This window comes from Balaenoptera borealis, assembly GCF_965194805.1.
Source record: "Balaenoptera borealis genome assembly, chromosome: 15".
Taxonomy (NCBI): domain Eukaryota; kingdom Metazoa; phylum Chordata; class Mammalia; order Artiodactyla; family Balaenopteridae; genus Balaenoptera; species Balaenoptera borealis.
Window position 1 is genome coordinate 34,375,175 of NC_138871.1, and position 12,280 is coordinate 34,387,454.

General features: G+C 34.4%; 1 protein-coding gene across 4 annotated transcripts in view; it reads right to left on the bottom strand.

Annotated features, from left to right (window-relative positions):
• The window catches only part of ETAA1 (ETAA1 activator of ATR kinase), an 83,871-nt gene that overhangs the window by 35,724 nt on the left and 35,867 nt on the right, over nt 1-12,280 (bottom strand). The gene's annotated exons all lie outside the window — the stretch shown is intronic.

Sequence of the window (12,280 nt, forward strand, 5' to 3'; positions counted from 1 at the left end):
ACAACAAATAACACACAAGGGAATCCCCATAAGGTTAACATCTGATCTTTCAGCAGAAACACTGCAAGCCAGAAGGGAGTGGTAGGATATACTTAAAGTGATGAAGGAGAAAAACCTACAACCAAGATTACTCTACCCAGCAAGGATCTCATTCAGATGTGATGGAGAAATTAAAACCTTTACAGACAAGCAAAAGCTGAGAGAGTTCAGCACCACCAAACCAGATTTACAACAAATGCTAAAGGAACTTCTCTAGGCAAGAAACACAGGAGAAGGATAACACCTACAATAACAAACCCAAAACATTTAAGAAAATGGGAATAGGAACATACATATCGATAATTACCTTGAATGTAAATGGATTAAATGCTCCCACCAAAAGACACAGGCTGGCTGAATGGATACAAAAACAAGACCCATATATATGCTGTCTACAAGAGACCCACTTCAGACCTAGAGACACATACAGACTGAAAGTGAGGGGATGGAAAAAGATATTCCATGCAAATGGAAATCAAAAGAAAGCTGGAGTAGCAATTCTCATATCAGACAAAATAGACTTTAAAATAAAGACTATTACAAGAGACAAAGAAGGACACTATATAATGATCAAGGGATCGATCCAAGAGGAAGGTATAACAATTGTAGATATTTATGCACCCAACATAGGAGCACCTCAATACATAAGGCAAATACTAACAGCCATAAAAGGGGAAATCAACAGCAACACAATCATAGTAGGGGACTTTAACACCCCACTTTCACCAATGGACAGATCATCCAAAATGAAAATAAATAAGGAAACACAAGCTTTAAATGATACATTAAACAAGATGGACTTAATTGATATTTATAGGACATTCCACCCAAAAACAACAGAATACACATTTTTCTCAAGTGCGCATGGAACATTCTCCAGGATAGATCATATCTTGGGTCACAAATCAAGCCTGGGTAAATTTAAGAAAATTGAAATCGTATCAAGTATCTTTTCCGACCACAACGCTATGAGACTAGATATCAATTACAGGAAAAGATGTGTAAAAAATACAAACACATGGAGGCTACACAATACACTACTTAATAACGAAGTGATCACTGAAGAAATCAAAGGGGAAATCAAAAAATACCTAGAAACAAATGACAATGGAGATACGACGACCCAAAACCTATGGGATGCAGCAAAAGCAGTGCTAAGAGGGAAGTTTATAGCAATACAAGCCTACCTCAAGAAACAGGAAACATCTCGAATAAACAACCTAACCTTGCACCTAAAGCAATTAGAGAAAGAAGAACAAAAATACCCCAAAGCCAGCAGAAGGAAAGAAATTATAAAGATCAGGTCAGAAATAAATGAAAAAGAAATGAAGGAAACAATAGCAAAAATCAATGAAACTAAAAGCTGGTTCTTTGAGAAGATAAACAAAATTGATAAACCATTAGCCAGACTCATCAAGAGAAAAAGGGAGAAGACTCAAATCAATAGAATTAGAAATGAAAAAGGAGAAGTAACCACTGACACTGCAGAAATACAAAAGATCATGAGAGATTACTACAAGCAACTCTATGCCAATAAAATGGACAACCTGGAAGAAATGAACAGATTCTTAGAAATGCACAAACTGCCGAGACTGAACCAGGAAGAAATAGAAAATATGAACAGACCAATCACAAGCACTGAAATTGAAACTGTGATTAAAAATCTTCCAACAAACAAAAGCCCAGGACCAGATGGCTTCACAGGCAAATTCTATCAAACATTTAGAGAAGAGCTAACACCTATCCTTCTCAAACTCTTCCAAAATATAGCAGAGGGAGGAACACTCCCAAACTCATTCTACGAGGCCACCGTCACCCTGATACCAAAACCAGACAAAGATGTCACAAAGAAAGAAAACTACAGGCCAATATCACTGATGAACATAGATGCAAAAATCCTCAACAAAATACTCGCAAACAGAATCCAACAGCACATTAAAAGGATCATACACCATGATCAAGTGGGGTTTATCCCAGGAATGCAAGGATTCTTCAATATACGCAAATCAATCAATGTGATACACCATATTAACAAATTGAAGGAGAAAAACCATATGATCATCTCAATAGATGCAGAGAAAGCTTTCGACAAAATTCAACACCCATTTATGATAAAAGCCCTGCAGAAAGTAGGCATAGAGGGAACTTTCCTCAACATAATAAAGGCCATATATGACAAACCCACAGCCAACATTGTCCTCAATGGTGAAAAACTGAAACCATTTCCACTAAGATCAGGAACAAGACAAGGTTGCCCACTCTCACCACTATTATTCAACATAGTTTTGGAAGTGTTAGCCACAGCAATCAGAGAAGACAAAGAAATAAAAGGAATCCAAATCGGAAAAGAAGAAGTAAAGCTGTCACTATTTGCAGATGACATGATACTATACATAGAGAATCCTAAAGATGCTACCAGAAAACGCCTAGAGCTAATCAATGAATTTGGTAAAGTAGCAGGATACAAAATTAATGCACAGAAATCTCTTGCATTTCTATACACTAATGACGAAAAATCTGAAAGTGAAATTAAGAAAACACTCCCGTTTACCACTGCAACAAAAAGAATAAAATATCTAGGAATAAACCTACCTAAGGAGACAAAAGACCTGTATGCAGAAAATTATAAGACACTGATGAAAGAAATTAAAGATGATACAAATAGATGGAGAGATATACCATGTTCCTGGATTGGAAGAATCAACATTGTGAAAATGACTCTATTACCCAAAGCAATCTACAGATTCAATGCAATCCCTATCAAACTACCACTGGCATTTTTCACAGAACTAGAACAAAAAATTTCACAATTTGTATGGAAACACAAAAGACCCCGAATAGCCAAAGCAATCTTGAGAACGAAAAATGGAGCTGGGGGAATCAGGCTCCCTGACTTTAGACTATATTACAAAGCTACAGTAATCAAGACAGTTTGGTACTGGCACAAAAACAGAAATATAGATCAATGGAACAGGATAGAAAGCCCAGAGATAAACCCACACACATATGGTCACCTTATCTTTGATAAAGGAGGCAAGCATATACAGGGGAGAAAAGACAGCCTCTTCAATAAGTGGTGCTGGGAAAATTGGACAGATACATGTAAAAGTATGAAATTAGAACACTCCCTGACACCATGCACAAAAATAAACTGAAAATGGATTAAAGACCTAAGTGTAAGGCCAGACACTATCAAACTCTTAGAGGAAAACATAGGCAGAACACTCTATGACATACATCACAGCAAGATTCTTTTTGACCCAGCTCCCAGAGAAATGGAAATAAGAACACAAATAAACAAATGGGACCTAATGAAACTTAAAAGCTTTTGCACAGCAAAGGAAACCATAAACAAGACCAAAAGACAACCCTCAGAATGGGAAAAAATATTTGCAAATGAAGCAACTGACAAAGGATTAATCTCCAAGATTTACAAGCAGCTCATGCAGCTCAATAACAAAAAAACGAACAACCCAATCCAAAAATGGGCAGAAGACCTAAATAGACATTTCTCCAAAGAAGATATACAGATTGCCAACAGACACATGAAAGAATGCTCAACATCATTAATCATTAGAGAAATGCAAATCAAAACTACAATGAGATATCATCTCACACCGATCAGAATGGCCATCATCAAAAAATCTAGAAACAATAAATGCTGGAGAGGGTGTGGAGGAAAGGGAACACTCTTGCACTGTTGGTGGGAATGTAAATTGATACAGCCACTATGGAGAACAGTATGGAGGTTCCTTAAAAAACTGCAAATAGAACTACCATACGACCCAGCAATCCCACTACTGGGCATATACGCTGAGAAAAGCATAGTTCAAAAAGAGTCATGTACCAAAATGTTCATTGCAGCTCTATTTACAATAGCCAGGACATGGAAGCAACCTAAATGTCCATCGACAGATGAATGGATAAAGAAGATGTGGCACATATATATAATGGAATATTACTCAGCCATAAAAAGAAATGAAATGGAGGTATTTGTAATGAGGTGGATGGAGTTAGAGTCTGTCATACAGAGTGAAGTAAGTCAGAAAGAGAAAAACAAATACAGTATGCTAACACATATATACGGAATCTAAGGAAAAAAAAAAAAAAAGGCCATGAAGAACCTAGTGGCAAGACGGGAATAAAGACACAGACCTACTACAGAATGGACTTGAGGATATGGGGAGGGGGTGGGGTGAGATGTGACAGGGTAAGAGAGTGTCATGGACATATATACACTACCAAATGTAAAATAGATAGCTAGTGGGAAGCAGCCACATAGCACAAGGAGATCAGCTCGGTGCTTTGTGACCACCTAGAGGGGTGGGATGGGGAGGGTGGGAGGGAGGGAGATGCAAGAGGGAAGAGATATGGGAACATATTGTATGTGTATAACTGATTCACTTTGTTATAAAGCAGAAGCTAACACACCATTGTAAGGCAATTATACTTCAATAAAGATGTTTAAAAAAAAAAAAAAAAGACACATAAAAAAACATTTCTATCAGCTACCATACCCTGCTACAACTATCTTGACACTAAAAGAACTTTTTATTTACTCACTGAAAAAAGAAAAGAAGCCAAATTTGATAACATATTGGAGTAGTTGACAGCAACAAAAATAAAACAAAAATCTCCACTGTGAGATAAATAAAAATCTACATATTGAAATGGACTGAATTTTTATAAAGAGGGAATTTATATTACGTTGAAGTAAATCAGTGACTAGTTTGCTCATAGCAAGAAATTGTAAAGTCAGCATAGATTTGAAAATGAGAGCATAACAAAATATTAATAAATTAAGCAATAATGAAATAAGTCATAATTTAATTTAAAATGTATTTTAAATGATTAGCAATGTCTATATAAACTATTTTTAGCTAAGTAAAAGACTGAAAATTTTGTTTTAAAATTTTAAAGTTTTTTTTATATATGTATTAATTAATATTATACAGGTACTTTATTCAACAAAAATAATCTGTTGGTAAAAGCCAATAATTCTATACAACAAAGCTTACAGGTTATTGGTACCTCAAATCATGGCAATAAATTATATGGAAATTTCTAACGTAAAGCAGGTGTCAGTAACCAGTCTTTTTGTGGGAATTTACATTTAAACAAAAGCTAAATTAGGAAGTGATTATTTTAACAAAAATGATCTTTACAAAAAAATAATCCATACAATTCCTATAAATGACAGTCATCCATTATGTACTGGTAATATTATTTGATATTAATTTATATAATCTTTCCAGGAACCATCTATTATATGAAGTTATACAATTAAAACCTTCTAATTAAAATTTTGGTATTGAATTGAAGCATTATAATTTTCAAAATATATTAGAAATAGTAACACATAAACATAAGGCCTCAAATGAGCCTACTTCTTTTAGAATCATAGAACCTTGAGCATATCTTAGATATCTAATATAAACTCTTTGTTTTCATAGTGAATAAACAGATGTCCACAGAAATTTATTTAGGCAATTAGGTAATGACAAGATTAGGAGCAGAACTTGCGTCTCCTAGCTAGTTTAGATGTTAAAATATGGATTTCTGTATCTAGATGTTTGGTGTTGTTTTGGGTCTTGTGAAATATGACAAATTTATGCCCAGATTGAGAGCTTCTCATGAGCAAAATCTATATACTATTGCTTTCTATTCAAAATAAATAAAATTGGCAGTTCTTCCTCTAATATAAAGAAAGCTTCTATCAAACAGATCCTCTCCTTGCTCCCCATTAGGTAACAACTAAAAACTCTGGACAAAATTAAAAGTTCAACCACCTAAAGGCTCTAAAGAGTTGAGTTGACAAAAGCAGACAGATTTTAGAGGGAAACTAAGAATTGGAGGCAATAATCTTCAGAAGATGAATTTTCTCTATTTGAGACTTCACTCTGAGGTCAAACACAGTTGTGGCACAGTGAAAAGTGGCTAAAATCCTGAGAAAATGTCTGCCATTTTCCTGTAGAGAGGAACCAAGGGAAGGAGACAAGGTAAGCATAGTTGCCAGAAAGAGAATATCAGACAGGAGGGAGCCAGATAGGGCAAATCCAAAATTCTGTGTATAAACTCTGCCCAAATCTCTGGCTGTCCCTAGAACCACACATGTGCTGAGCTGATTGAAAGGAGTGTAAATTGAGACAGACCTGAGCTGCAACCCACCACAGGCAAGGCAGAGGTTGCTGTCTGAGTCTAACCAAACTAACTGCCTGCTAAAACAAAAACATCAAGACTATTCAGAGGAATATAACCAAATTCAGTCTCTGCAACATAACCAACACACTTTCTAGGATACAATCCAAAATTATTTGACATATGAAGAGCCAGGAAATGTATCTTAATCTCCAGAAAAAAGATAATCCACAGGGACCAACTGTAGATGGTCAGTATGTTACCATAATCAAACAAGGATTTTAAAGTGGCTATTAAAACCATGCTCAAATATATAAATGAAAATGTGCTTGTAGTGAATAAAATGATAGGAAAATTAGCAAAGAAATTATAAAAAAAAGAAACAAATGGAAATTTTAGAACTAAGAAGTGCAATTTTAAAAATTTATATGATGGATTAAATAGCTACATGAAGATAACAGTCAAAATATTCAGTTGACTTGAAGATCGATAAAAAATATTCAATCTGAAGAAGAGAGAGGAAAAAAGGTGGAAATAAAGTATAAAGAGCCTCAAGTACTTGTAGTACAGTATCAAAAGGGTAATTGGAGTTCCAGAAGAAAAAGAGAGAAAGAAAATGAAGAAGAAAAACATATAAAGAAGTAATGAGCGAAAACTTTCCAAATTTGCTGAAAGACAAAAATTTACTATCCAAGCACCTCAGTGAATCTGAAACAAGATAAATATGAATAAAATCAAGCCTACAGATATCATAGTCAAACTGCTGAAGATCAAAGTCAAAACACCCCAAATAAGAACACAAAGTTCTTAATAAATGTTTGTTGATTTTAAAAATAATGCTGAAAATATAATTCTGAAAACATTTTGTTGTCTTGAGTTTTTATTACATATTTATGAACAATTTTAGGTATTGATAGGAAACTTTATTGAAAAAAGTATGCCAATAGAATTGCTGTGAAAAACAGGAAAAAATTTTAGTCATGGGTTTACTAAAAGTAACATAATTTTTTAAAATATAAAATCAAGAGTAAAAATAAATCCATAAAATATTATTTTAGATAGCGTTTTGAAACATGGAAGTTATATTTCAGGCTTTTGAATATAGCCAAATTATTTATATTATTTATTGCATATTTTAATCAAATATATTTAAAAAATAGACTCTTGAGCAGGTGAAGATTTGAGAATATTATAGATGTATAAGCAATTTTTAAATTTCTTAACTCTAAACAGAAAAGAGGTTCAGACCAACAGCATGATCTAGTACAAAATTAAGTAGGATGATATTGGGAAGGTCTGGGTTCTAGTACTGGTTCTAGCCTTGAATATAACCTTGACTGAGTCACTAAACCTCATTTGAGTCTCAATTTTCTCATATATAAGATGTGGACATCACATTTTCCATTGTAAATAATAGAGTAGTGGTTAAGAGAGTGAACACTTGTGCCAGACTGGTTCGAATTCTGGCTCTCTCATGTGTAAGCTATGTGACCTTGAACTAGTTAACCACTTCAGGTTTCCTTATGTTTATGTATTTCCTTATCTAAAAAATGCAACAATATCTTCTTCACTGAATTAAATGAAATAATACATGTAAAATGCATATGCCAGTGCCCAATTAGTGTTAGCAATTAGCTGTTTTAAAAAATGACCCTGCAATGTGAGGTACAAATGAAAGTGAATAATAAATATAATAAATATATTAAAAAATAATAAATGTAATTCCCTTTGTGTATATCAGAACTCTGAGGCAGGAAAATACTAAGGGTATGCCTAAGAAAACAGAATAAGTCAGTAATGGAAGCAGAAATAATAAAAAAATAGATTTTGTTTCATGTATAGGTGACAATTCACAAAAATAAAATTTAAGACATTAAAAAATCAGTTAATATTTTATCTATTTACTTAATTTTGATTTTAAAATACTTGGAAATAGTTAAATAATTAGTCGAGTGCTTCTACCTGAAATTTTTTTTCTCTATAAACATCTTGTTATAAATAAAAGTAAGCTATACTGTCTCAGCATTCCACCCCTCAAAAATGTATTTTTTTTTTCCTATGCCACTGATAACACAAAAAGTGCAATGGCAGAACTAATTAAAAGATGTAATTATTAGCATAAATCTTTTGTGTTTTTAAGTGCACTACCACACATTGTGGAAAAATACCATTGCCAACTGAAATTCAAAGCAGAGGATTCACAGCTTGATGAATGATTTGAACAAGTTTATCAGTAAAGGATATACTCACAAGTGCTGAAACTGTCTAGAGAGCCTAGAACTATGGTTCTCTTTCTGAACAAACCATTGCCAACTACTAGAAATGACATTTCAACAGTTTTGGTAATAATTACTGCTTAGAGATGTGGAGTTTCTCTTCCGAGGAGTTTAAAGCACTAGTAGCCCCAGGGCTTAAATTTCCTTCTCTGTGTATTGGGATATAGAGACAATGATTTGCATGTCTCATATCTTAAAGCTGTAAAATGCATATTAAAATGCATATTTTTCTCTAAATTTAATATACTTTACTCAAATACTTCACATATTTACTAGGTCCCTTATCTCCTTTCCCTGAATGTATTTTAAATACTGCTTAATGAAAACAAAAGCAACTATAATGCTAGAGAGTCAGGCAAGTAATTAGGTGGTATTTTTAAGAGTACATTTTATTTTTAAATATTCTGAAATGTCTTGTCAAATGAAAACAGCCTATTTTAAACCTCATTTTAATTATTCCTTCCTTAGAATTTTGTATTCCTTGCATGTCTCTTGGGAGCTAAAATTACACTAAAACACAAAGAAATCTGAGGTAACTAAACAGTGTCAAGGAGTTTTGTCCATCTGTTTCACTCTGCCCTACAGAGAGTATTCCCAGACTTGGAGATGTAATAAATGGTCCAGGATCTCTTTAGCACTTAAACAATGTTGTCTGTATTTGCATTTAGAAGATACTACTAACTTTTTCATACCAAAGAAGGAAATGTTTTCTATTAAACATTTAAAATGTTCATCCTTTTAATATAATAGTCTAGTTGTATTGAAAAAAAGTAGAAGGCCTGTCCAACACCATAAACAAATCACAGCAAAAGAATGGCTGAATATTAAAAGAATAATAATGGTGACTGTGGAAAATATGAAGTAGAAAATAATTACTGTGGATGGAGCATGAGATCTGGAGTCAACCTGGACTGGTCTTAAAACTGAGTATAGCTCAGGAAGTAAAATTGAGTCCCTATTGTCTCATCTCTGACCTGGGAATAACGCCACTGTGCAGTTGTGACAATTAAATGACATTAAACTTGCAAAGCACGTAGCAAAAGTATCTGAAAATCAGTAATGACTCAAATGTTCCCCACTCCTGCCAGTGTACTAAGTCTGCCTTCTGTACCTAGTACATTAATATTTATGATTGATGTTAGTTCCACCTGGTGTGCTCCATCTGGAAGGACTTAACATTGCAAGAGGGTTCAGGGAAGTAAAATAGATGCAAAAATATTAGAAAATGGAACTATGTATGGGTAAAACAATTATGGAGTAAGACTTCTTACTAGAGAAAGGATTAGAGGTAAGGATTTCTTCAATCATCAGGTAGTTATAAAGAGCATCTTCTTTGAAAGCTTCGTATTAGCTGTTAGGAACTTCCGGGATCTCTGAGCATTCCCTTTCTCTAAATGCAGATTGATGACAGTAGTGAGAAAAAGAAATAATCCTTCACTCACCATCAATCAGTTTGGTCCAAATATAAGCTACGTTATCAAGTAAAGAGTTCTAGAGTTCTGCCACTCAGGCTCTCATTATGTGACAAAGAATCACAGTTCAGATAAGCTGTCAATAGACAAAAAAATTTCTCCTCAAAAAAGGAAGTTTGGGTGGGTGCTATAAAGCAATAGACTCTGGGGCTGTACTCAAAAGAATGAACTGAGCACAAATGCCTCTCATATTTGAAAACATGTAACATCAACAACAAAAAGAATAAAAACCATTAGATTTCATTACTGGTACTACCCAAGAGGAGAGGAAGAAAATAAGTATGTAGTTAGGATTTTGCATTTTGACTCATATTCCCATAGCTCCTTTCTTAACTCTTCCTTTTTTTTGTTCTTAAGTGTTCCTTTCCATTGCCAGATTTTCATCAATATTTAGGAACTACTGCAACTATTTCAATACTCCTTAGACAGTAATGCAAAAACCCAAAATTGGCCTGAGATGTTAAAAAACATAAAAATTGGCCTAGCAATTGCTGTTGCTGAAAACAATGTTTCTCAACTCCACAGTAGCCTCTCTAATGTGTTTGATATGTATCCTTTAATGTTCTTTTAAACATGTATTATGTGTATATATTTTTAATGTTTCCATAAAGTATCATATAATAGATATTTATCTACTCCCCCCACCTCCTAGAACCATTAATGCTTATTCATATTGCCGAATGGAATTCTGGTCTGTTGCTTCTAATTTTGGCATGGTATACTCTGTAGCAATGGTTCTCAAAATATGGTCTTCAGATCCCATGGAGTCCTCAAGAGATTTTTTCAGAGTGTATGTGAAGTCAAAACTGTTTTCATAATAGTAGTAAGACATTATTTCCTTTTTCACTGTGTTTGTATTTACACTAGGGGTTTGAAAGCAAAGGTGGGTAAAACTACTAGCACTGTAGTAAATATCAAAAGAGGAGCCACAAAGTGTACTAGTACTCATTGTATTTGTCACTGCCATACACTTGCAGTTAAAGACAAAACAAAAGGCATTTCACTTAATGCCTGCAATGAAGCAATAATTATCAATTTTAACAAATTTCAACCCTTGAGTGTATGCCTTTTTAACATTCTGGGAGACCAAATGGGAAGTATACAGGAAGCCTTGTGGCCACATACCGGTGTGTAATGTTGCCTCAATCAGTGGTACAAGCTGGATAAGCTTATTTTTTACAAGGAATACGATTTTTACTTGGATGAATGGCACAGTATGGTTATTCAGATTTAGGTATTTAGCAGACACTGTCTCAAAAAAGAAAAAGGTAGCCTGTTACTTCTAGGAAAACAATGGACATTATTTTTGTTGTCAATGATAAAATTCAAGCTTCCAAGCAAAATTTAGAATCTTGGAAAACTTGTATCAGTCACCATGAGTTTGACAGCTTTTTGACACATGGAAGACATTTCCTGAGATTAGTGGCAATAGTACAGAAAGGTGGTTGTATATGACATGTCAGCATTTTGATGATCGGCATACCTCAGTGAACCAGTGTTTTCCAAGTGACCATTGTGTGATGATATACTACACATGTATAAAAGATCTCTTTAAAGTACAATATAGACCAATTGATTTTAATATACCAGAGTATAGAAAATTAATTGATCTGGCTTCAGATTCTACATCGCAACTAATTTTATTTACTTATTTCCACTTTTTTATTGCAGTAAATTATACATAACTTAAAATCTATCATCTTAACCATTTTAAGTGGTAAGTTCAGTGGTATAAAATGCATTCGTAACGTTGTGCAGCCAATTAAGGATAATGCAGATTATGACCTGAATGAAGAAGACACAAGCCACCCACACAGGGTTGGCAGGTGGCTCACTCAGCATCCCAGCTCCCACTTTGGGGAAGTAAAAACCCCAGGGTCCTTTGACTGAAGGCTCAGTTTCAATACATTCACACAAAGGAAGTAAGGTCACAAGATTTATTACTTACAGATCCCAGAAAAAGGGCGGTTGGGTGCAAAGAGCCAGGGGAAGGGAAGTCCTCTGTCCCCGCTCACGAGTGAGCAGGAGATAAGAGAGCAGGGTAGCAAGCACCAATACTATAAGGTGGTGGGGGTGGAGGTCACTAACTTTTTGCTGGATCAACTCTAAGTGGTTATTTTAAAAGGTGCCCAGGGGAAAGCAAACTGGGAACTTGTGGTAAGAATTCTAAGCGCAGGTCCTTATCTAAATATCCAGACTCTGGATGTGAGCAGAGTTGTCATACCGTTAAATGACCAGGCAACAACTCAAAATAGCTGTTCTCTCATCACAACTACCAGCCATCTCCAGAACTTTTATCATCTTGTAAAACTGCAAATCTAAACCCATTAAACAATAACTATCCATTCCTTTCTA